The 22991-nt window shown below is 29.7% G+C and overlaps 1 protein-coding gene across 3 annotated transcripts in view; it reads left to right on the top strand.

The window, feature by feature from the left end:
- The window catches only part of LOC132756916 (homeobox protein php-3-like), a 73836-nt gene that overhangs the window by 15410 nt on the left and 35435 nt on the right, over positions 1-22991 (top strand). The window contains exon 2 of one of the 3 annotated variants that reach the window (XM_060748074.1): positions 3828-3878. The gene's annotated coding sequence lies outside the window, so the exon portion shown is untranslated. Of the gene's footprint in view, positions 1-3827; positions 3879-7170; positions 7485-8096; positions 8364-22991 lie in introns of those variants that run through there. The other 2 variants (XM_060748071.1, XM_060748081.1) reach the window with 2 other exon arrangements.

Below are 22991 nucleotides of genomic sequence, written 5' to 3'. Positions count from 1 at the left end.
ACATTGATATATCAAATAGATTCGTTTACCATACTCATAAAATAATATCATTACATTTATTTCATAAACAAAAATGTGAATACCTTAAAATCTTGCCCTGATTACTCGATAACAATCACTTAACTGTTAGAATACAAATTAACAAGGTTTCTGTGTTGACCTACCCACCTGGTATCGTGTAGTAAGCGGTATTCAAAACTCTTAAAATATTAAGAAAAACGCAGAGATATAAAAGCAATTGCGATGAAATATTGGTTTGCAATCTTCTTAAATTAATAAAACATTATATATCAAATATTCACATCTCTCTACCCCTTTTTCTCTATTCATGTGATCCACGTGTGAGCTAATAGATATCGTAGACGCTTACCTATCTCTACCCATAAATATACTTTACCACCGTTTTAGAGTGCTCGACTGACATGTTAGAGTGATATATGGGTGTATATGGGTGGCCATGAACACTAGTCTTGCGGGAGTTCCTAAGTCTAATAGGCACCCGGGGCAACTGTACAAAAACCCTCTGAATTGATAGCAATAAAAACACTTGTCCTAACCAGATCAAAAGTTTGAAAAGATTGAATACTGGCGAAATGAATTTCGTGAGGAAAACAGTTTAAATGCTTATCTGATTATGTAGTTATATATATTTTTTGTAATAGGTTATTTTTCTAGATTGTATACAATTTAAGTAGCATGGCCCTTAAGTCTATAAGGAGTATACCCCATTACTCTTAAGACAGACTTAAAGAGCGTATACTATTTCTTAAACAAAGAGTTTTTAGCTCTTGTTTCAGACAAACATTGGTGCTAATTGCCATTCTTATATACATTCTTATTGCCATCCTGGAGCATGCCTGTTACAATTGCCGTTTTTCAAGTATCAAGTGTTTGCCATTCTGTGACATATATATTATTTTTCATTCTGTAAAACAAATTCTAATTATTATTCTAAAACATGGATTATGTGCGAATTAGAAACAAGTTGAGTGCTTTTCTGAAACATAAGTTAATTACCTACAAAAATGAGTTTTCTAATTGATTTTCGGAAATAAGAAGGAAAGAATCCACCAATTAATTAATGAAAAATGTTAAAACTAATATAAGGAATAGTGAGTGTTGTTTTTTGTCATTTTGTTGTTGCTGTTGGTTGATTGGTTGGTTTCACGGCGCACCAACAAAAGTTTAGGTCATATGCGCCGAAACAGGAACGATGATTTTGGCTAAACTAGGGTGTTACAAACTTAAAGCAACACCACGGGTCAAAACCACCCAACCTGCTGAAGCTAAGAGATGCAAAGACTCCAGTTATTCAAACCAATTTAGTCGCTTCTAATGATCACAAAGGGATAAACGGTGCCTGTAATTCTGATGAATCAATCCTTAAAGACAACCCCTCAGCCACAAGAAGGACAGGGGATAGTGATCCAATTGCCTACAGAGATCTTAGCAATTTCTATTCTAAAACATATAATAATATTGTATTGTTTATTTACTAATTTACCATTCAAAAGCATGTGGTAATTGTCATTTTGTAACATATACAAAATTCCAATGTGTAACATATACAAAATTCCATTGTGTAACATATGCTAATTGCTTCATTTTAAAACATGTGCGAATTCCAATGATAAAAGCTATAATCATTTCCATTCTGAATCATGTAGTAAATGTTTTTAGACAACATCAACTAATTACCATTTAGAAAAAAAATGAATTTAAGATTTAAAAAAAAAACTACTTGATGATACTAATTTATATATGCCAAGATGAAATTGTTACAAAAAAGTCGATTAAAATCTTAATGTTGATCATTTGTCGTTTGTATCTTATATTAATTGCACCATTTTCAAACGTGTCAGTGTAACCGGTATGAAAACAGCCTTTCAAATTGAATATTTATGCTCCACGGTCGGATACTTTCTGTATAAATGTGCATTTTTTTATTTTGTCTCTTTCTATATCCTAGTTTGTATCAAATTATAAATCTAGAATAATACAAAAATAAACATATTTTGTGTGAGACAATCATTTCTATTATATTTTTTTATAATACAACGCACGTACCATTGTTTATTTTTGTTATGCTAACTTAAATATTTCAAATATACTATGTATATTAAGAAATAGAAAAAGGGCCCCCTGACATTCCAGGTTTCAACTCCATAATACCTTTGTGTGTTTTAAATTTGAATTATGAAGGGCTATCTGTGCGTTACATGGACTTTCAATAAATGTTTTCGATGGTTTGATAAAAAGGCACTGTGACCAGAAAAAATAAGGTTCAACATTGCAAAGGGATGAGAGTTTTGAAGTCGGCTTTCTTAAGAAGTCAACCAAATAGGCTCTTATGGTTTAGTTTTTGTCTTTTGCTTCATGTTTTATTTCTTTTTAGTAACTTCCTTTATGTTCTACTCGTATACTTGTTTTTAACTTAACCATCTTATGATTTTGCTAAAGTTTGTTTTTATATAAGTAAGAGCATAGAGTAATTGTTAGGCTGGGAGATTTGGCAAGAATTTAAAAGATTTGAATGTTAAAAGGTCATTATGCCTCTAAAGTGATATCTTTATTTCGCATGTTTGATTTCTAAAGAATTAAAAATATGGATTTCTGAGGCATAATGTGCCTTTAAGATAACTTGTTTTGTGTGTTTTTCATTATCATTATTTGTTGTTTTTTACGCTTTATTATAAATCTACTCAAGATTATTTGGCATACTGTTATTCTATTGATGCACCAGTATTATTAAACAGGCTTAGAAAGACTGCAACTTTCTATATATCGCGTGTATTATCAAATCTTTTCTGAATATATTTAGTGTTTTATAAAATCATTCCCATATTATATAAAAACAAAAGTTTCTACTTGCATTTTTATTTCGGGCGTTTTAAATTCAATTCCAATTCTTAAATTATATATAAAGCTTAGGTAATGAACCCACTTTATGAGGTGCATTGAATAATGTAAAAGCATTAATTTTTAAGATGTTATCAGAGTGATAGGCATTTTATGTTCCGGCACATATTGGGTATACAATTTCATATCGCACATATAATTCGCCATAAAACACATTTTCAATGTGTCTGTGTCACTTAAAATATCTATCATTTCATTTTCATAGCCTTTGTTTTGTATTCTTATTTCCTACTTATATGAAATGTAAAACATATTTTACATATCTCTCATTTTATATCAAATCCCTTTTAAATATTCAGAATTTGATACTTGTTTATATGGCGTAATCTTATTTTGAATATAGTTGTTCACAATATAACGTATAATTTTGTTTTTATTCGGATGCTTATAATATATGGCATATTTCATTAGTATGTAGTAAAAATATTTGAATTATGTAAAGATTTTAAGATCATAATATTATGTTTGATGGAAGAATAACTGCATTATATAGGGCTGAATACAGTCTTTTAAGAGCTTTAAAATGGTATAATGCTTTGAAAACTGAGAAATGTAAGTTTGATAAAATAATATTTTAGTGTTTAAGTTCAGTCAATGAAAATAAATCGAGCACGTTCAGTTTCCGGGTAATGTGCAAACGTCAAAATGAGCAATAAATACAAAGAACTAAGCTAATGATTTGGCAGCTCAACGTTTGATTAAATAAATAAAATGAAATTTAAGTTTTAAAATATATATTATTTGAAGAACATGTGTAGATTGAGCTCATTACAACATTATTTTTCCTTTTTATGTATATTTTATTACATGAAAATATATAATGCCTATTGTTTTATGTTTTAAAACCAAAGTTTTGAATTAAAGTTGTTAAATTAAAGTTTAATACAATCAATTCTTTCTTGTTTCAGACACCCTGAGACCAAAATAATGGAACATTGTGAACAGAGACCATCATTCATGTAAGTATGCCTATAGTCCCTAATTATTATGCATACACTTAAATAAACGGCATGTTTTACTGGTGAAAGTTATATACAAACATTGTGTGGGTTAAGGCATTTTATATTTATAATGTTTATGCAAATAATACATTTTTGTTTAGTTCCCACTTGTTAGTAGGGAAATGGGTCAACGTTATTTTGAATATTAAACTATTCACTAATCACGGATAATGTTTCTCTAGAAATCAAATTGAAAGAGAGAAGATTAGCCTTTCTGTTGTTTAGATGTATTACTGTCAGGCTTTAATATCAAAATATAAAATGAAAAGCAAAGTAAAGATCTGGCAGAAAAGCCTTGGTTTAAGAATTCCGGTTGTTTGAAATATGTGATGCTCGTTTAATTCTAAGGGGCAACTCGAAAAGCAATAAACAGTTCTATAAAGTTAACTGACCAAAGAGATGACCACCGTTTCACGTCTAGAACACAGAAAAAGTGCATCTGGTTTTTCCACATGCGCAAGACTACGGGTAATATTATCCTTTTATCTTTTACCTTGCATGTGATTTTTATGATTATTTCTATCATCAAAATAGAATATGAAAAAGACGGGGACAACATTTATTGGTGTTTACGAGCATCATAACTGGACATTACTTTCGACTGTTTTCAAAAATGCAGATTTGAAATACAAACATGAAACAAGTGCCGAGCAATAATGTAAAATTTAAACCTCTGTCAGGATAAAAAGTGAGTTTTAATCTTACAGACATCAAAGGAAAATGTTCACGTGTGCAAAATGCTTTATTTCCTCTGAATTGTACGATTTGCCGCGATTTTTTGTGTGCTTTGGCGTTTTTCAAATTTATGCTTCTGCAGTGAAGAATTTAATCGGTTTTATTTTGTTTGCAAAATCAATTTAAGCTGGATGAGTATGTTTTACATAGATTAAATATTCACTGAAATTTTCAGGCAAATATTATAAGAAATAAAATAGTGTCTAGGAAAAATCCCATATGTTGATTGTTGAATAAAAACAAATGTTTCTGTTTAAGGCAAACAGCGAATTTTTGTTTTACATTTTCAGTAGCTAGTTACAATTACAGGCGATTGAAAATTGATAAAAACATGATATTTTACAAAAATTACAAACAAACATGATTACTCAATTTATCAATCGTCACTGTGTCTCATATGATTTGAAAGAATTCCGGAAATAAATAAATAAACAAATTTTGTAATCAACTGATACTCTTCTTCAATACCTTGTATACAAAGCACACAAATTAACATCGCTTGGTTCAAATGTTATTCTAGATTAACGATGAACATAATCAAATCCAGACGGAACGCTTCTGTAAAGCATATGTGTATGTTTTGCTTTCTTTAAGTTTCAAAGTGTCCGTACAAAATTTTAACCAGAGTTACGTCTTAAAATTATTTTACATTATTTCATAAAACCCCTATAATTTAATTCAACGTTGTTGCACATAGGTCAGTCAAAAAACTTTGTTTCCGCTTCATACTACAGTATTGTTGTTCGAATTTAGAACATTTAACAAATATTGAAGTTTAGAGTATAAATAGTATAATTTTGACTAATTTGTTGTTGAAAATTGTTGTCCTTGAATAACAACAAAACAATCAAAATGTAAGCTATTGGACCGTATAGTGGATAATTTTCCAAGAAATAAAGATATTTTAATAAAATATTTCACTTTCAATATATTCAAAGACTTTCAGGCAGCCTGACAATCATTACCCCTATAGTTTAATTCATTTCCGATAATAGGATATCATTGTACAAATTCAACTTGCACACGAAGAGACAAAAAAGAATCAAACAATTACAACGTGCTATCTGGACCCTTTGCTACAGAGACCATTTGTGGTCAGAACATTTTAAAGACCTTCTGTGCAACACTCTATGTTGCCATGGTAATCTCTATGTTTCTAGTTAAAGATCTTGTTAGATCTGTTACATTAACAGATTTGGGAGAAATTCTAGGAATATTGCATACAGGAATAAATGAATTTGCCAAAATTTTGGAAATTAATTCCGGGTTTTATTTGTCCATTGAGCGAAATGAACAGGGCAGTGTTTCGTGACAATTGCTGATTGAATGTTTGGTCTGTAACTGTACACGGAGACAGGAGCCAAATGGAGTTTTTATTATCTTCTCTCAAGAGTTGATTCTGGTTTCAGACAAGAAACTTCTTTAGATAGTGTTGAAGGCCAACGAGCCTTCTAATATTCTGACTCAGAATCTTTTAACGTCTATTCGTATTAAAATTTAAATGAAATATTTGAAAAAAAAACGAAATGAGAAATAAAAAATAAACTGACCATTTTGTTGTGAACAAAGCAATAAATGTAATACTTAATTAACTTTAAGAATAACAATATATCTGACAGATGTTTTGAGTTACAGCAAACGTTTTTGTAAATCGTTTTGCATCTGAAATCTTCTTACATTTTTTTTCTTGAATAAGGTACATGTATTATAACATCTGACTTTGTTCTTAATTGATTTTTTCCAAGTAATGATAATAATCCATGTCTTTATATTGAAAAAGTGTACTTATTGCAATGGAATATGTTGTTTTAATGTAATAAAATATTTGTAGTTGTAAATAAATCAGGTTTGCAATCAGCATAATTCATTGCTATATTGAAATATATTGCTCGATATGTATGGTTGTGTAATGCATAGTTCTCATTAAGTCCAAGAATCGGACAAAAAAAAAAACACTAATAGGCATATCTGTAAATGAAAAATGATATTTGTATTGCAAATTAGTACCGAGTTATGTTTAACATTGCAATGTGTAAATCAAAATGCACGTTTTAATACTCATTACTCCAGTTATATTAAATTGATTCATTTCACGTCCATGAAGGAATTTCTTACTTAATTACAGGGTAAGCCACACGATCAAAGTTATATCGCAAGTTCATTTCCTAAACCATAATTTTCATGAAAACATAGCCGGGTCAACAAAGTACGTTTTGCTTCAGTTTAGCGTAAATACGACAGCGCCAGATGCCCTATTACCTAAGGAAAAAAGTAGTTTAATTGTGGTTTGGAGAAATCGCAAAAAAAGTTTCAATTTAATTGTACATATATACTATGTATATACATACACTGCATACACAATTCATATGTAAACAAAATCCAGTTAATATGTTTCAAGGCTATTGTTGCTTGAACCAATGAACCATTATCTAAATTTATCCGCGAGCATGAAATGTTTTATGAGGAACTACTTTTTAACGCGGATGCATATACCAGAGTTTTTCACACGACTGATTCAATGTAATAGTAAAGATGTATTTAATACGATAGGAATAAGAAACGAGCGTTCCGTTTATTGAATTTCGAACGTTTAATTGACTCTCGTGTGGAAAAATCGGTTATTAAACAAACTTCAAAGACATTGGATAAGCACTCATATTTTGACGTGTGATACCGTATAGCGGTGTTGGTTAGTTCCAATACTTTAAGGGGCTTCAATACTTCACCAACAACAGTTCTGATTGCGCCCAAGTTGTGTAAAGATGTCTAAAAGTTAAGGCAATGATACCAGATAGATCACAGTATTCCCAAAATATCGGATTGTTCAAGGTAACAGCTTTTATATTGATAATTCTTTCTCTCAAGTTATAAAAATGATGTAAATATGTACTTAAATTCATCCAAACAAAAGCTTAAGCAGTCTAATAGCAATTAAATCTAATGGAGGCGGACCACTGTACATTTAATGGCCGCTAAAGCGATCTTGGGACTCTGTATTGCAATAACCTCATCTGATGGGCAATATTATTGTTTTGCGACCCATAATTTTCATACATTCACATTTTAAGCGTAATTCCAACAAGCTTTAAACTTTTATTACATCTATAAAGCTGTATTGCATTTCACATAAATAGGCCGTATAAAGACAAACGATATTGACGTATAGTTTTATTTTATGTTCGAATAATTCGTTGTTTGCCGAGATTTTTTTGATAATGATACATAGGTATAGACTAAGATGTGTTTTCTAGGAGTTTTGGGTAATGAAAATAAAGATTATTTTGACGCATGGAACAGAATCCGGTATGCATATAATTGTATCGTATGCGTGGCTCTTTCACCATTTATGGCAGAACATAATGGCATTTTAATGTTTAATTTCATCCTATAACTCCAATTCGCCTCATACTTGATGTCATAAAACGGAACTAACTTAAGCAGTAAAAGACAAAACACGCAGTGAATTTTTGGTGAAGCCATTTTGAATTTAATTTAGAAATTAGGTGGCTGGCATTTGTAGATTCATTTCAACTTCATTTTTATAAATATTATGCTAGTCTTATACGGATTGTGTGAGCATAAAATCAACAGTACTTAGACTTCATCTTGATCAGAAATACACTTTACATTTTAATGTTTTAATTATATTTGACATTTTGAGAGAGGAGTTTATGAAGGATTTATTAAAATGGAGGCACGCATAAATTGGTAATAAATATTCATTTATTCAAATTTTGAAGAAAAAAAAAACAATGTATATTTTAACTTTGTCAGTATTATAGTTTGAACATGTTTTTGGTAAACTTTACATTTCTATAGTCATTTACAATTTTGAACATTTCTCGTCATGAAGATTTTACCTAATGTTAAACCTCATTTTATCTATTTTCAATTTTTGAAATATCTTTTAGATTTAATAGTCTCGTTTAAGAAACTGTCAAAAGAAGTATATATGTACAGAATGAAATAAACTGTCGGTGAAGTTACTAGAACAAATATGTTTTCAAATAACAACAACAATTTGTTTTTGTTTACTGTCTTTATATTTTTTTTTGTATTTTGTGTAACATTTTCTTACACATTTAGGGCTATACTCTAATACTAAAACACCTTGCATAAAGCAGAAAAAAACATTATATGTTTATGCTTGAACTATATTCAATAGATTGATATGAATTTAACAAGCAAAAAATAAAGAACATTATTTGCAAAAAATAACTTAAAGATTAACACATCTTAAAATATTTAAAATCAAATAAAACACATAAATAATAATATTCATTATTTTAAAATTGATTTATGATGACTTTCATCGCGTAAAATGATCTAAATGTCATACACATTTCTTTGATGTTTTCTTAAATTAAGGTACACAAAAAATCCCGTCATCAACACAAACTAAATTTCATAGTGCATATTTCAATTTAAAAGATATTTATCTGGCTAGTACAAAAATCCCCGAATAACGCATTTTGATATAACTTAAAATCCGTGTTTTTTTTTCTTTTCTTTTGTTTTCGTGGACGTCTTAATTCAATTTGAATATGTACAATTCAAAAGCATATCTGTAAAAGTGTCAGCCTATTTCGCTGTGACACTGATAGGGTTTAAATGATAATTTACAGCTCATAAGAGCACTTCAACATAACTCTTTATAACAATATATATTTATTTAATAAACCTCAATGTGCATTTGAGATATATAAATCATACAAACGAACTGCGGTATGATCAGGATTTGTATTTTTGAATAAAATGACACTTTTACAAATTTGTGGTAAAAAAAATATGAATGCAGATAAAATAAGTGTTTTGTACCCAGGAGTGTTATTGAAAATAACTATATTTTATACAACAGTACTGTTTTATAAACAAATTAAAGGGGAAATGTTTTGTCTGTGATCAAATATAATTTATTACTATTAACTCTACTTTAATAATTGTATAAATTCACATGTTTTAACATATTTTAAAATGTGACTCAGAAAAATAAAGTTATGAACTGAATTGAATTGAATATAAGAAAGAATATAAATGAAATAAGAATCAAACTCTGTGATTTTACACAATATAAATATCTGTGTAAAAGAAACCACATTGGATTTTTTTTTGCAATCTTCTTCCTTAGATTTCAAAAGGTAAACAATGTGAGTATCAAGATTTCTTTAAGGAATTAAAATGCTGAAACACTTTCATCCTTAACTCAAGTACATCAGCAGTAACAAAAGCAGTTGTTTTGTGAGAAAACGCATGCATGTGAATTATTTCCAATTATTTAAAGCATATTCAAGTCCATCTAGGAGTTATTTATAACAAAAAGCATTCAAAAAGTTATTGCAAAAATATAATTCAAATAAAGAAGACAAAGAATTTACTATGTCCTATTTCTTTTTATAAAATGTGCTATAAATCATCTAAATTGTCCTTAGAAAATGCAACATGATGCATATGCAAAAAGACTTTTTCAGCATAAGCAATATTGCTAAATAACAACAAATTGTATGATTTGCAAAAAAGGAATACTATGTTTGAAAATTATAGATACATGTATAATTATTCAACTGCTTTAATGTTCAACTAAGGCAGGATTGATAATTTTCTAGAATTTATTGTTTCATTGATTTTGTGCAGTACGCCTTGCATTAATAATTTACTAAACTATCTGCATGACCGTACATGGCGGATAACATTAAAAATTTAATAAATTGAGAGACATAAATCAAAATAAAACTGTCGCATTTTGGTGAATTAAGCAGCAGCTAGAAGCATCGCGTTTGAATTATTAGCATATGTGTAATAAATATACACGTCATGCAATGCTTTCTGTGTAAGCATACGTGTAGTATATACAATCTTAATCAGTTAAATTACGATGGTGTAATATCTTTAGATATATCAAAAATTAGTGACACTATCCTAATTTTTAAAAATCTATTTATCTAATATTTTCAAGTTGAATTTGTTGATCATAATTATTTTCCCCATTAATGTTTTGCAAGTATCACAAAATAGTACAATCATCTGATATTTAAATGGATAATACAGAGTCCAATATTTTAATGTATTTTCAATTATATCAAGAAGAATTAGAATCTTTTATTTGTAAATTAACTCTCAAACGAGTCTATTCAAGCTTTCAAATTATATACATGTATACATAAGTAAATTACTAATTACATAGAAAGGGGATGTGACTACAAGTATTTCTTTTCTTTGATGATTTATGGTTATATAAAATATATTGTATATTTTGGAAAACGAAGTAAACTCCCCCAATCAGATAAATAAACAAATGAAAACATTCATACAAAATAAATTCTAAACAAAGCACCAGCTGTATCTTTGATATAACTATACTTCATAATTTGCACTTTCAAAAGTATACTGTTGATTTAATCACCAAGCCTAAAAGTAAAAATAAAATCATGCATATTTATGACAATTTAGAGTAAAAATATCAAATGAGAAAATACAGTAATGTGAGCAACCATAAGTCATTTACAATCCACATAAAATATTTAAATATATGTCAAACAAATCATGCCAAATAGACCTCCCTCCATTAGGTGCTGGGTAGTAATATGGTGATAAATCTAGTAAATGCAGCTCAGTTTTGCATACACTGCAATATAGTGATTTGTACCTAGAAATGAAATATGTTACAAAAAATCTAAAATAATTCTTTATGTTTTATTTGTCTTTGGAACGTTTGTTCTAGAGGTGTTTGCTTGAAAGATATTAACATTTAAAAAGAAAATTGCTATGAATATATATGTAATTTTTCTTTATAATTATCAAATCTTAATAATGGATAAGTTATACTCAAATATTTGCTAGAATTAATTCATCTCTATGTTGTATAATATAATATAGTATAATATGATAGTATTAAAATGATATAACTGTTTTTAAATTCATACTATTTTATATCAACCATATTCATACTATTTTATATCAACCAATATTCTGCTATTTACATTACTTAAAAACAAAGTGAAATGGTCAGGTTATATATTTTATTATTATTTTCTTCTTCTCTTTATAAATAACCAGAACAACTTCTGTCAGACAAGTGTACAAATATATTTCACTGGACTCAAAATGGGATACTTATGATTATATTAAAAACATGTTCTATTGATCTTTAAAAATCTTTATTCTGAAGTGATTACATGTATATACATGTATATTATTATTCATCTGAGTTGCAAAGCATGCCAGTAAGCTTTTACCTATTAATTACACAAAATCTCATGTTTGAATTTTAATAGAAATGCAATTTACCCATTTAGAAATACACAAAATAGGCGAAATTTCAGGTTCCACGAATATTTTTGTTTGACTCTTGATTTACAGGGCTTACAATCACAATCAGAATTCAAATTCATGGCTTAATATGAAATAATTATCATCATTATTATACTTTGTTGAGAACTAGGTTTAAATTGGTCTTTAAATTCAGAAAATAAAATGTATATTCAAAATTGATTTCTTTATAAAATTCATATAATTCTTCAATGTTACTTTGTTAAGTATATGCATCAAAACTTAATTTTCTTTTCAACAGAATCGTGCAAATTCCTTTATTACATATCAAAAACAATGAAGGCAAAATAACAAAATGTGTTTTCTTCAAAAAGTCCCTGCACTCATACAGTTTTGCTAAACATAAACTGACAATCAATTAAAGTCAGTATAAGCACACATATTTTATATTTACATTTTATAATTCAATACTTATTTACATTTATGTTTATATTTACATTCAAATACATGTATACGTTTTTTTCCGACTTTTACGTCTATTGCCCTTCTTAATTCTTTACTTCATCAAATAGTTTTGTGTTCATGACAAGTTTTAATTGTTTCTTTACTAGTATTAAATAATTCAAAAAGTGTTACATAAGCTAGAATGTTAGATTATATATACGACACATGTAAACAAAACAATCGAACTTGAACCCCCCTTTTTCTTTAAACTTAACTTGACTTAACATACACTGTCTATTGATTACAGCTCTCTGCAAAGTCCTTTTAAGGAAAACATCTGTACTTTTCCCAAAGACAAGATACGTTAAATTTGTAAAAAGCCATTTATTTTCAAATGTAGTCAATATGTATGAAAATCACGTCAACAATGTTTGGTCATAAATTAGAAGTGAAAGTGTAGATCAAAATGATAAAATACCGAATAAAGTGACATGTTGCAGAAAAAGCGGATCGAGCTATGTAAAAGAAACACATTTTGTATTCATCTGAATTAAAAAAAAATCCCTGCTTGTGTTTCCTGTTTTAATTGTTTTATTTACAACAAAAACAAAAGCAAAAAAGTCCTTTATACGCTATTAATTTAAGAAACAAAACATTACAAGTTACGCCGACATTTTTTCGGTGTATTATGTTTCATTAAGTCACTAAAATTACTACAAAGTATGATTGCATATCATGTTTAGTTATTAACAGTCCGCGGATTATTCCCCTCTTCTAAAATAGTTTTAGACGTTAATGCTATATTTACAACTGATACGCCAACAAACTTAATAAAAAGCATATAACTAAACTCTTAAAAATAATTTTATGTGTATTGTTACGAAACCTAAGCCAAAATCTACACACATTTTCTAATGTTTTGTTCCATATAATCACAATGAATTGTTGAAATAAACATTATTGCTTTCGCTGGAGGCTATATAAAATATCTTTCTTAATATCATGCTATCAAATATGCAAGCATGGATCTGTAAAACAATAAAATCTTAAGAAAAAAAACAGCATTTGAACTATTCCCACACCGGTTTTCTTCTGTGTGTCCTAGGTTCCTACCACGATAGTGGAAAAATGCATAACAGATTTTGCTAAGTACCTCATTTAGCCGGATCCCCGACGGTCTATAGCCTATGCTTAAATACGCTAGACTGTATAACGTAGTTATTGAGATGAAAATGATAATTTCTTCACCACACACAAAACCCATCTATTGCCTAGCAAATTTTCAATAAATCATACGTAAAGCCCTGGGACATAATAAAACTGAATACCACACAAAAAAAAATCCCATGTGGCTTCAAGTTTTGTTAAAAGTTTTGTTACAGTGATATTTTGCAGTAGTGGTTTGAACACAGTGATGACATATTTATGTGTTTGTATATTGTGTTGGCTTTCACACATATTTTATACTGATACTCCCCTTCTCTTCCTTTTGTTTAGCTGTTAAAAGGCTTATTGTTAAAGATGTAAAGATTATTAAGCATAATCTATATATAGATTCCATTATCGACTTCAGATGAGTACAATATTTGTAACGTCATCATTTTCTGTTAAAACAAATAGAGCGTTTTGTAATAAAACAAATATCGAGATTAATCTAAGTGATATGCTAATTTACAAAGCGATATTATGTTACACAGTAACATGCTGTGTAATGTACATGTAATCAATAGGTTAAATGTTCAATACCTTGTGTCAGCAGTGCCTGACCACCCGCTTTGTTTGCTGCCTACCATTGGCACTGCATTCACTTACAGACGATTCTAACATTGCTTTATGCGCACTGTTATTGTAAATGAAACATCATTTGTGACAATGAATTAAATTTTATGGCGCATGAAAAGGTGAAATGATGTTGTTTCTTTTGATCACATAATCATCAAAACTGTGTATATGAAGTTCAATTCTATTTAAAAGTATCATTCAGAAGTCTCAAACACACGTAATTGTGATGGACATTCATGTTAAAGGTTAATCCCATTGTTACATCAACCCCTGTTCATTACAGTTTTGCTGTAAATTAGTACAGGTCTTTACAAAGATTGGAAAATATACTTATCCTAATTTTGCGTTGAGAACTTATTTGTCAAACGCATATGCAACTAAGTGTACACATATTGTGTAAATATGCGCGTGGCATTTCTTTACACAATGAATGCTAAGTTAAGGAACCAGCCTATTTTTTTTAACCATTGCCTTGCTGAAAGGTTTTCTTTATAAGGTGTGTTCTTAAGTATAAGGTGGCCCTTAATGGAATATGAAGTTGTATGTATATCATACATAATATGTACACATTTATATACATTTATTTTGACAAAAGTCTATCACTAAGTGTTTGTATTACGCTGGAAGACCCTGGCAGGAAATCCCAACTATTTTTAGTAAACATATGACCTGGAATATTTTTTATATAATGAAAGACCAATACTATTTACCCTTGAATATCTGATTCAACAGTTTTACATAAAAACATTTTATTATCTTTAGGTACGTTTAACCCCTTGTGTTAACAGTACGGGCAACATATGAGTCAAAGAACATTAGGTATTTGGCCCACGCGATACAGAAAGTTTCCCCTTTAATACACTTAACATTATTTCCACTCTCACTTGACTTTAAAAAGTTTCAAAATAGATAATGATGGTATTTCAACTACTTTGATACTTAGATACTCACCTGTACCCGGTAATAATTCTAATGTTTTGAAACGTTTTTCCGCCTCTTTGATCGTCAAGGGTATCATTAGCTTTCACCGACCCATCTTGTATGCTACCATAAGGTACCCGGACCGCTTGATTAACTGTCAACAATGCACCTGAAAATTTCCTCCTAATTTTCAATTGTCTTTTAAATGGTTTTGTTTTGCATGGATTGTGATTTTAGAAAGTTGAACTATAGTGTTGATAATGCGCATTCAAGGGAAGGAATGAAAATTAAAGAGAGCTAAATGAGTGACGTTACCGCAGGTGAACATTTTCTGTCAGCCTTTAGTTTGAAGAGTTCGTGAGGAAGGGCTATAACTATTTGAGTTTATGAATGAAACAAATGCTTCAAACAGTGGACACAAATCCCTCAAACAGAGGTTTCTGCTATGGAGTAAAAATTGACATTTAACTGTTAGTTAGATAAACATTGGAATTTGTTTGTTCTGTTCTTGTTTTTTGTTCTACTGTTGTTTTTTTTCAAACTTTTCTACCAGTGGAGTAACATACAGTTTCAGTAAATAGAGATCATGGTAGCTGTAATATATCAGAAGAACTAAATGCTCTTTATCATAAGCTTTTGGCTTTACAAGGGATGTACCAAGGGTGCTTTTGCACATTTTGTCATATTTTGCAAAACTACACAAATGTATAGTAAAGAGTCCATACCATGAAGTCACGAACTATGGGGTAACAAGTTTTCCATGAATACGTCAAAACTTCTTTAAGTTCATATACATTACACGGTATGAAGCTATACAATAACAAAAAAGCACATACACAAACAAAAATAATAAAAAAAATTGTCCCAAAAAACAAGCAAACTATTTGACAAAGGATCATAATTATAATACTATACTAATTTGTGCTGTAAGCAAAATTAGAAATATTCTTTATTGAAGCAACAATACACTCATAAAAAATAACATAAAATTATGAAGCAGTTTAAGAAATTCTGAAGCAATGAGTTTCAGCTATCACATATCCAGATATGAAATGTACATGCCCTGAAAATTCGAAACTTTCAATGTTACAATATCGAACCATTCTGGGGACATATTTTATGACTTGTACATTTTTCATGTTATTTCCTATGCTTTAGACCTTGTACTGAAATTTTTGGCAAAAGGTCTTTGGATTTGCACTAAATTTAACTTTAAATAGGGAAAAAATCGAGCGTACTTTTACGCATCAGTAAAATGTTTGGCAATACTTTGCATACTCACATTTCTGCCAAAAAATTGTGAATTGTAAATCATTGAAATAGCCTTACTTGAAAGCTTCACAAGCATAGGGGTTTCAAAACAATTCAATGTAGACACGCAATGTAGATATTATCGTTCAATCAAACTGAAATCTTTGTTGAGATAATATGGAATAAAACATACTATGTGCTAAAAAATTTATCTAGATTGCTCATTTGTGAATCGCTTAAGGATATACGTAGATTCCAATAGATGTAACAAAAAGCTCACGATTTCGTGAATTCTGTCTTTAACTTTATAACATACTGTATGCATTATACTTGTATTATGCCACATGTCTTAATATTATACACAAGTCAAGTGTTTGGAATCAGGAGCAGGGTTACTGCCAACTTTATTTGTTAATAAAGTCAACTGTGTTCAAAACAATAAATGAATTAGTTTAGTTTTACGGCGGATTGACACAAATACATCGAGTCACGTTTGAGCATTGACTGCAAAGCTATTTGTGAAAAAAATGACAACAAGCGTCTTTCTAAAAACGGTCGTGCAATAAATGAACACTTTTATAAATCTTACAGTTTTCCTTTTCGTACATGCATGCATGTTTTTCTAATATTTTTTGCACGTACCTATGTTGAGAGACCGTAAAACATTGTTTACACTAACAATTATGAATTTAGACGCAACTCGTTCTACATGCAGCTTGTGTGAGGAATAACTTAAAATGTTTGAAAAACAGATACAAATCTGTAAACATTTGAACAGCTAGTGAATTTCAAATTAAATTTGGTCGAAAATATTCTAGAAAACAAATCTGTTAATTTTTAGGCCTTAGTCTGCTAGGGGCTACCAAATTTACGTATGCAACCAGTGCAGACCAATATCAGTCAGCATATTAGTGTCGGCTGATCATGGTCTGCACTGTTTGCGATTCAGTCAGTACATATATTTAAATTTCCCCTACAAATGATGAATGGTTAAGTCCAGATTGATAGACGGACAAGTCTATTTATAATATTTTAGCGGGGTAATGTTTAAAATGAAAAATAAAGGCTGATGTTGTGTTGCAGCAACTCTGGTTACTATAAACCCTTCATTCAAGTAACGCCTTAATTGAACGGGGAAAGAGATACTGTTATCAAAAACACGTTGCAATTTGTAACTCCAGACGATACAATGCAAAAACTACTTAAAACATGTACATGCTCTGCACATGCGTTGACTTTAAGATAGACCTTGAACAAATAACGCATTGCATAACTAGTCTGTATTCCTACGCACTAACGAGATTTTAAAAAAAAGTTGCGTAACTGTGAACATGGAAAGGAAAAAGAAGAAATGCACTTTTATGTTTACTGATTTTGTTGTATATTAAAATTTCATTAAAGCAATATATGACCCTTGGCTACCATATATTATAGTCGGAAGACATTATACGTATAAATCAATCGTTAATAACATTATTATGATATTCAACCATTTTATTTCAATTCAAAGTCAGACAGTGAACCTTGTATAAGTACTTTAGTTTCGCATTTGCTTTCATGCTTAAGAAGAGCATTGTTTCTCATATATTATGTTTATTTTTGTTTTCACAACGTGTGCAAGGATCATAAAAAGCTATCTTAATGGAATGTGCAATCTTACAATATCTACATCATTGAATAAGATACGGGGTACAATCGTTTGCTTAGATAGAGTCGATAGCATAGAAATTGTAAAATTATACGCCGCTAATAGCTGTTTATATATGAGAATAACTACGTTTTAGAGTAAATTTACTAACCCATGCGAGGGGGGTATAGAATGAGATCAGAAAATATATTTATACTTAAAAAAACATATGGGCAGATACAAATCTAGTGATTGAAAATGGGGGCCTGTCACCAGATGTGAATCATAATACACAAGGAAAAAACTTGATGTTTTCAACACTTATGAAATAGCAAAAAAGCATTGATCAATATTATTTAAATTGATAATACCAATTGATAAGATAAATGTTTAAGATAACTGGATCCCGTTTTGTCCAAAAAAAAAGTTGAGTAACAAATGTTTTTTCTAAGCGATGGTTTTGGCATGCGCTGAAATAAATCTTCACAATGTTTTGTAAGAGAGTTGTTTTCTAATGCGTTACTTAAAGTTAAAGGGACTCCACTGAGGTTTTTTGACATGACGGGACTGAAAATAACTTTTCAAGATCCATGCTCCAATTGATGTAGGTCTAAACCAATAACTTGTGTGCACAATTTCAAATCAATCACTTACTCCGTTTCTTTGAGAATAATTATTCTGAGAGCAAATAATCAACATTTTTACTCAGATCAGCTAAGAAAGGCACACAAATACGATTTTTTTATTTAGTCCTGAGTAAATTACTTTATTCTCTGTTTACGTAATTCTCTTTGTAAATATTCCTAGTTTCATCTATGTAAGAAATTCAAATTTTATGTTTCCTGAGTGGAGTTCCTTTAAACTTAAAAATAACACTAAATGATAATATACGCATTGATTATTTGACAACCAATTTTTTACAAAAAAAAAGATTTATTTTCATGTTTGTTACACATAATAGTATAAAACGTTCAAAATGCTTAAGTTAATGAAAAGGAGAAAGGAGAGAGAAAAGAAATTTACCATTCAAAATCAATTCAATAAATTTGTTAAGTTATTGTGTAAGGTAATGAAATCGTTTTTTATTGAATTTTCTTCCTGATTTAAGCAGGTAAATGGCAGGAAAATAATGTAGTAGTTGTAGTTAAACTGGATAGTAAATTTAAAATCGACCTAATTACGACATAAATTTATCTTTTGAGTAACTTTTATAGTAAATGAGAAACAAGTTTATGTTTTCTGTCATCTTTGTCGAGCATTTAGATGTGTCGTCTGATTCAAATTAGTTTAATTTGAAATATCAGATGAGCACAGCATTACGTCACATTTTTATAATATGGTTTTTGTAAGTAAAAGCTTTAACATTTTGTATCCGATCCCCCTTTTCGCTTATTTCGTTTATTTCGTTTACATTTCGGTATTCTTTAAGGAAAAGCTGCGTATTGGTGAAAATATTAAAGTAAATGTGCAGCAACAGTTAAATACTAGAATGTTGAAATGAAATAACTTGTGACGTATATGTTGAGAGCATTTAAGATCTTTTGTGACATAGATTTAATGGTATAATTTGAGATATAAATGGACTGTATGTTGATAACTCTACCAGAGAATTGTGTTTTGTTTACAACTTTAATGACAATAATACCTCTGTATTTCTATTTTATTATATTGATATGATATGTATATTATTTATGACTGAACAAATATGAACTTATAGAAAGAAAAAAGAAATTATGAAAATATTAAAAACAAATCAACAATGGTATCAACACATATGCATCCACATTATAATCTTTCAAAATAAACAAAATAGCATGTCAATAAATAAGAAATGTTAAAATTACTTTGTTTAATTATTATTTTGAAAAAAAAAACATGTATATTTATATATAAAGGAAGTAAAAATGGCAATTTTTACTTTAACTTTAAGATAAGAAAACAATGTAAATATCTGGTAAAAAGTGATCCCTCGGGAGCATTTAAAACAGCAAAAACATGAAAATTGCAGATTCGGTTTGATTGAGTCTGTACATGAGGGATAATGAAAATGTACAACATCCCTCACGCCCCCTAGCACCGGCTTGAGCGGTACCATTGAAAATAAAAAATAATGGAAGAAAAACTGTTCAACTTAACTGACATGTACTTAGATATGTAAATGTATTTGACCGATTTTAAGGAAATCTACTTTGATACTAAATTCTAAGTGCTATAATGCCCCTTTCTTTTTCTCAGCGTCAAATTTAATAAATTTAAGTGTTAAAATTTGAAAGCTATTTTGACTTTAAGTTATCTAACAGAGTGTAGTTTAAATCAGAATCTAACAATGGCAAAAACTCCTGCGTAGTAGTTGTCACTGACATGTAGCAACTGTCAGATTCCCAGATAAAATCTGGACTGAATTTGCCTATTTGTTGCCATGAATGAAATTCTTCATTTTTTGTCCATGATAATTTTTTTAATGTTTGTACATTAACAATGTAATGGTTAAGATATTGATGCACACACAGATGTTCGTCAATGTATTCCTGTAATGTATGATGCACATTATGATTTGTAAAGTGTCGTCTGCATCTTCACCAATGACACTTCATGCTATAAATTCAAAACAAGTAATTTTACGACATTAAACTCTATACAAAATGTACGTAGCTAAAAAAACAGAAAGAAAAATAGGCGAATTTTGAATAAACTTATCGTTAATCTTATTTTACAAAAATTATAATTTAAGAAACGGAAAATCCGTCTTCGTTTTTGAATTAAAACGTAAAATTAATAATCAGACGTGAAAAATCTCAGTTACTCAACATAGTTAGCAAAGACTTACCCCAATGCATTACTTCAAACGCAAAAATGGCAACTTTCTTTTTTTTAAAAACCTCCTACGTTGAAACTAATATTGTAAATCATTTATGATGTTATATTTTTTTTTCGTTTGATGAACATTAAGTTATACTTCCATTATTCAAATGAATATGATATATGGCGCGATGCTTTTAGTAGTAACTTTACAAATAATGTAATTGTAACTGCTTTCAAGCGTTTGATCATTAATCTAGACCTCAAGTCGTCTGCTTACACCATGGGCGTGCTGGGTAGTCGCGACTGTATTGGGTCATTTAGGAAACTGTTTGGACAGTGTCGTCTGCCAAAATGATTTGCTATCAGATATAATTAGAGATTGATATGGGATTGGTATAAAATATGTAGCAGAAAAACGACTTTGCGCAAAAAGGGGAAGTAACTCAAAATTTGAAGAAACAAAAATAATGAAATAAAATCTTATGCTCATAAATGTCATTTTATTTCACGAATTTTTATCTTCCAACGGAATTAAACATTTAAAATGTGTTTTATGTGATGTATTTCATTAAATCGTGTAATAATCTAGTGATAAGCAGCGTTTATTGTTTTTAATATTTTTATAAATGAAAAAGAAGTAAATATTCCCTACAGTTGCAGTTTCTCTCTTCAGCTCTTAGACATAAGCTGGGACTTATAATCTAAGTCCCAGACATAAGTAAAGAAAAGACAGGGGCTCTTTTAAAGAATGCAAAAAAGGAGAGAAGAAAGACATGTAAATCTAAAACACGCGGGTAACTGATACTGTTTGTACATAATACTCACCAACATGCCATGCGTGACAGTGACTCACCCCATATGTTATCAGTAGATATGCGGAAGAGTTAGATTTACGAAATCTTCAATCCAGGGACATGCATAAAAATAAAAACAGGCTAAACATCTGCAACAAATATACGATCAAGTTCACTCGTTAAAATCTCCAGCTGTCACAGCAGTTTAAAAATAGAACAATGTTGTATCACAAATTATGATAAGAAAGTGTGTTAGCTCCCTTTGAGAAATATACACCATTTTCATTGACTATGGCGACTTTTGCCTTAGCCATCGACGAACAGGCTATTTTTTATTTTGTTTTGATTTTTTTAATATTTTTCTGGAGTTGTTACGATGATGTTGAATTCAGAAACGTAATTTTGCTTTATAGAACATCCTTTATTCTAATTATTAATGCACATTATTTCATAAAAGTACAAAGAACCATAACTGGCCTTACCTTCATTTGTAGACAAATGGTGTTTTGTAATGAAAGGGAAATAACCGTTTTCTTTTTGTAAGATTCATTCTGTAATCATCACATGACTATTTGTGATTTAAAGTGTAACTGAAATAGAACTCTGGTGAAAAATATAGCTTCTTGTAAAAAAATAAGCATTCCGTTTATTTATAGTGTTATCTTGAGTAAACTAGTATTTTTGTTTTGTTGTTGCTTTATTTTGCACGATTTTTTTCTGTTTTTCTAAATGGACATACTATATGTGTCTGGACACATTTTAAAAAAAAAATTATGTAAATGTGAATGAAACTTCGGGTTTCAATTTGTTTCTTATAGCACACATACTCTATGTGTTTACAATGCGTTCATTTAAACATTGGTTTGCTAGTGATTTAGAGAGAAATACAAATGCATATCTCGTACATATGTCTACCGAATTCTACCTTCGTATCCCCTGGATAACAGAAAAGTAATCATAGACGTGAATCGGTCCAAAGTTTGAATTTCCCAGGATCTTTATAATCGATAGTATGTAACACTCGTAGAAAAGAAGAGATAATGGTGGCAAAGTGCTATTACTGTGCAATATCAACGTCTTCATCCAGATTGTTAATAACAACAAAATTTCAGCTTATCTGTTTTGGTTCAAATTTCGAACACGGGTCTTACCGCATACGCGTATAGGATAGAAATATAAGAGCTTTCAGCAAAACGGTTTGACACCTCGATGTATAACCCATACAGTTTGTATTACGTTTTATGGTTTCGCAGGCCACAGTGTTTTACAATTTTCTGACACTATGTATAAACATTTGAATGAGGACCACCCCTGGTAATAATACTACATCATTCTAACTGTAATTTATACGGTTATCACATTTCACCCCGCACCGTTTATAGGTCCGCGTGGAATTGCAACAATTACGAATTGCCCAAAATTGGCCTAATTGCTACCTATTTGTAACAA

This window comes from Ruditapes philippinarum, unplaced genomic scaffold, assembly GCF_026571515.1.
Source record: "Ruditapes philippinarum isolate M1 unplaced genomic scaffold, ASM2657151v2 ctg433_1_1_1_1, whole genome shotgun sequence".
NCBI lineage: Eukaryota > Metazoa > Mollusca > Bivalvia > Venerida > Veneridae > Ruditapes > Ruditapes philippinarum.
The sequence above is the reverse complement of the archived record's forward strand: the minus strand, read 5'-3'. Positions and strand labels throughout refer to the sequence as shown.